This window comes from Lygodium microphyllum, chromosome 5, assembly GCF_053477565.2.
Source record: "Lygodium microphyllum isolate KBCC chromosome 5, Lygodium_microphyllum_v1.1.10, whole genome shotgun sequence".
NCBI lineage: Eukaryota > Viridiplantae > Streptophyta > Polypodiopsida > Schizaeales > Lygodiaceae > Lygodium > Lygodium microphyllum.
In genome coordinates this window covers 167,647,798-167,652,843 of record NC_141139.1, presented here as the reverse complement: position 1 = coordinate 167,652,843, position 5,046 = coordinate 167,647,798, and positions in this window count along the sequence as shown.

Genomic DNA, 5,046 nt, shown 5'->3' with positions numbered 1-5,046 from the left:
TTTTGAGAAATTTATTGAATATGTGATACCAAACCATTCCTTTTTCGTTCATTATTAGTAACAAAAGCTAGCATTCTATATTAAATTTTCCACTATGGATTTATCTCCTCTTGAGGATGGGTGGTAGTGGCTGGTCATCTGATCTTCTTATAAAAGTAGTCTAGATAGTATTTGAAAATTCTGTGACACCTAACACTATGTTAATTTCATATATGTATATTCTCATGGTGACCTTCTTATTCCTAATTAGGAAAAATTTTATGGTATGTGGGAGATGTGGTTCTACATGCTACTTCATATGTCTGCAATCTTGAATGGAAGATGGATGAGGTCTTTCAAGCTTATTCTTCCAAAATGGCTACTTGTGCAAAAGTGTCTTGCCATGTAATGGTAGATTCTGTTGCCTTTAATCAATGCTAATCACAAATCTCTACTCATATGTAAAGTACTAAAAAAATGAGGATGGATTTATTATCATGTATTTCTCAACATCATCCTTTTGATATTCTTTCTTTGAAGCCTATTCTCGTAGATTTATTTTGGATCCTACAATTCCATTGTTGATGTATTATGAGTAGTTTGCTCATAGTTTGAAGCATTACTTTCCTTACTTCACTCTAGACCTCAGATTGTTACTCCTCTTCTATTCTAGTCTGATCCTTAAATTCCCATTTTTACACATTTCTCTTTTATTTTGTTGATTGTACTTTTTCACCTACCCCTTCTAAGAACTTACCAAGAGAATAATCATAGTTGAAACCCACCAAGAGAATCCAAAGAATAGCCACCAACTTCAGCAAAGCCAAGATAACTTCCACCACTCCAATAACAACTTACCTCAAAACTAGAATCTTCTACACCACCAATAGTCTAAAGGACTCCAAGGACAACAATCAGTGATCCCTAGCATACATGTCTTTAGTGCAGTTGAAGCATGCCACCTATGATGGAGAGTGTCATGGGACTAGTACTCTCTAGGAGGGGGATAATGTTAATAGCAAGAAGTATGAAGCATACAACATGCATGCAAGCAAATTGTAAATATTAATTTTTTTATCTGTTACACTTTCATTTAACAATATGTAAATGTGAAAATATATTAATACCTCACATTTCTTCAAAGGAAACACTTGTTTGAAAACTTTTGCACATAAATATAACTATTTTAAAATTTTTCATTGTTTTATCAATAATAGTTGCACGATGGGGACATTATGTCAACCTACAAGTTGCTTGTCAGATCTTCAACATCATTGAGTCAAAAGTTGTAAGCTCTTTACTTGAAATCTATTAAGGTCTCCATCTGTGCTTCACTATGAAGGTGTGCGTGTGGATAAAGCTATAACTATATCACTTTGTTTACAAATAAAGAAATCTTAGTTCTTCGCTAATTTACAACTTACTATTCTATTCTTTCTTTCCTCAAAATTTTTATGTTGCACCATGTGATTTTGCAAGCATTTGCTATCCATTTTAGGGAGAAGGATTACAAGATGCATAATCTCACACTTCAACTAAAGACATATATATAGTAGCTCTCAAAACCCAATATGGCTTGGAATTCATTGAAATACATGTCCTTAAGCTTCATAAGCTAAAATTTCTTCAAAAAACTCTAACCTTTTCTATATCAAGTTACAGCATGAGACCACATCTTGAGGACTGGATAGGGCATTCAACAATAGGATTATCCAAATTTGGGGGATGGTGTGTCAAATATTGAGTTGAAAAGTACTAGAAAGCCCTTGCCAACAACTTTGTGAAGGAGCTACTTCCATCCTTGTAGCATCCCACCCTCACACAATACATAACCTAGATCACATTATTAATGTCCAATTTGATGGAACAACCTACTTAAGTCAAGAAAAAAATTGATCTAACAAACAAGTGAAGCTTAATGGCCATTGAGGAGCTTGAAGCTAAGGAAGCATCAGGAGGCACTATGCAAGCACATAGAACATGTCACAAAAAGGAACCAAGCAATATGGTGAGAAGAAGTGGAGAACAAGAAATAATATGGAGGACCAAACAAGTGTAGCTTAGTTGGTAGGTTCAATGCACATAACCAGCTTGAGACCAAATGGTCTTGACTTGGATTCATGCAACACTCATACCATCAGCTAGTCATAAGAATAGAAAAGGAAGCCTTGAATCAATGGCTATAGGCTCATAAAATAAGTGGCTTACCACTAGGGTAGCCACATGTTTACAAGAAAAACAAAAAAAATAGTGTGGAGATCTAGAAGATAATAAGAATAATAGGAGAACATTGTAAAGAAAGGTAATATAGAACATTGTAAAGAAAGGTAATATAAATTATAAAAAGATGATAATTCAAGGGACAATGAGGATGGCTAAGAAGGAAAATATTAAAAACATGCTTAAAGAGACTCTGTTGAAAAGACAAAGGGAATACATGGAACAATAGAAGAATGTTTAGAAGGGGTAGGAGAAGATGTAGGATCTGGGATGAGTGGACAACTAGTGAAGACAAGAATTTGAGGGGGGTTTGCAAATGTGAAAGATAAGATGAGAATGGTATTTGGATTAGAATTGATAGTGGAAATATACAAAGGGAGGTGATAGGACATGAGAGAATAGGAAAGGAGATCATTGGGATCACAAGGATAAATAGAACAACGGAACTTGAAAGTTTTGAAAGAATTCATTTGTGAACAAAGGATTATCCACAATCTGTGTTAATACTTGAGAGTGTAAAGGTTGGATATTCAATTTATCTCAAGCCATCTACCAAAGTCATCTCAACTAAATGTGCATACATCACCCACATAAACTTTCATGTCCTCCTCATCAAGGGTTTGCAAATTTCCTTTAAGATACATGAAAGGAAGTAACAATGTCTCATGAGAAATCATCTTATCCACAAATCTATCAAACATGGATTTTAGTAAGTTTGCAGACCATAAATTTTGCCACCCATTCTCTAGAGGACCTAAATCTAAATTACTCATGGAACTATATAAGGCAAAGCAATGTTGATTATACTTAATTCAAAAAGAAGGTGAAGGTGACACCAATTCAGCATAGCAAATAAAATCTTCTTAGACGCAGTTCATGCACTATTGAAGATGTTCTACCTTAGCAAAGAAACCATCACATAACTTCTGCTATAATCAGTCAATCTCCTCTTTAGAAGACAACATAAAAGATACCATAGGAGCTAGAGGAGGAACAAAAAGGGTAGCCACTTTATTGTGGAGTTCTTTAATAAGCTTCTTTTGTGACTCTATAGTTTCCTGAGAGTGCTGTAAATGGCCCTCACAGGTACCAAGCTTACTAGCTAATGCTATCATTTCCTCAAGAGCATAATTTTTCTCTTTAGTTACTAACACATTCTCCTTCTCTAAAGTAGTGATCTTGGTTTCCAGCTCATTAATGGTGGCTTTCTATGAATCCATTAAAGCTGTAGATGTAGTCATCTATTTATGGATGTTATTCAAAGTAGCTCTCTTAGAGGCTAGATCCTCCAAAGCCTTGCTAAGTTGGATGGTTAGGGAGTCCACCTTGTCTTGCAAAGAGGTGTAAATACATGTATATATGGACTAAAGATAGGAAGTGATGGAGGTTTCTAGAGTAGACTGGACATTAGAAACCAATTGTAAAAGCATGGGTCTAGATAACATTGTTTGCAAGGAGAAAGGGATATGTGAATCTAAGTGTTCTTCCCTTTGGGCTACAAATAAATTTGGACATGAAAGAAACGAGGAAAGAGAGCTGCTAGAAACATTAGGAACAGATTCCTAGTACATGAGAATCTAGAGCAGAAGGAGGACTGGGAGGACCCTTTGTGCATAAATGTTTTTTTCAAGGAAACTTAGTAGGAGGCACATCGTTAGAATCAAATTTTGGTAGCATTAGAAGAGGAGAGAAAATAGGAGGTTGATGTTTCTTTAGAAGAGGGGCAAGATCAGGTACTAACACTCCACCTAGAGGAGGTGCAAGAGTAATAACCTTTTGGAGAAAAGCTCCATATGACACATTGCTAAGATGACATTTCATGACACATTGGAAGTGCTGGTCCATTTTAGCCAAAATAAATGTTGCCCAATTAAACTTGACACCTCCAAGTATCTTCACAGATGTAGTGAATAATTCTTTGGACCAGGCACTTTGACATAGGCTTGCCCAACATGAAGCAATCATGTAGGATTTGACAAAACTGCTTTCATATAGGAGAAGATATATGGGCCATTGACACCCCTGAACTATTAATAACTTTGTTAAGTACCAAGGGGGTTGAAGTATCCTTTTGTAAGAGGGCAAGAATCTCCTATGTTTTTAGTAGTTGGTTACCACTAGGTACAAAGGAAGTGGAAAGGGATAAGTACAATGCCTTGGTGATGTTAGTAGAAGATAAGTAGAATTTACAACCATACACCAAGCTAGAATATTTCTTATAAGATGCTAGGAAGGAATGGCAAAGTTTCACATCCATGGCGAAAAGTTGAGGGCAAAAATTTGGCGAAGGCCAACTCGACAAATAAGATCAGCTTCCAAAAGAAAGGTGTAGTCATGGATTGGTAGTGAGACATGTTGAACCACTATCAATGGAGTGGAGGGAGATGCCATCCAGACTACACGGGATAACACCCACACACACAAAAACCAGGTAATAGAGGGAATTCTTGTACAGCCCATATAGTCCACCACTAAGACGAGTATCAAGAAGAAAACCAAAAGATAGACATGACTAGACTAGACTTCCCCAAGCAGACCACATCCTCCTATGAAAAAAATTCGACATGACCTATAGAACATGCAATTGAAAGCTTCGTGATATGTAAACATGCATGCACCCCCTAATCCCTGTAGTCAGGCACTCAAATCAAATATAATATTAATCATGTCGCATCCCTAACACTAAATAGAATAAATAGATCAAAACAGACTCATAACAGTAATGACCGATAAACAAAATAGACACTGACTGATAAGACCAATGTTTGACTAACAAAATTCCATCCCTGTAAATGCTTTTCATCAACATGTAGTGCAATGATGTAAATGAGTGACAACTATACGAAA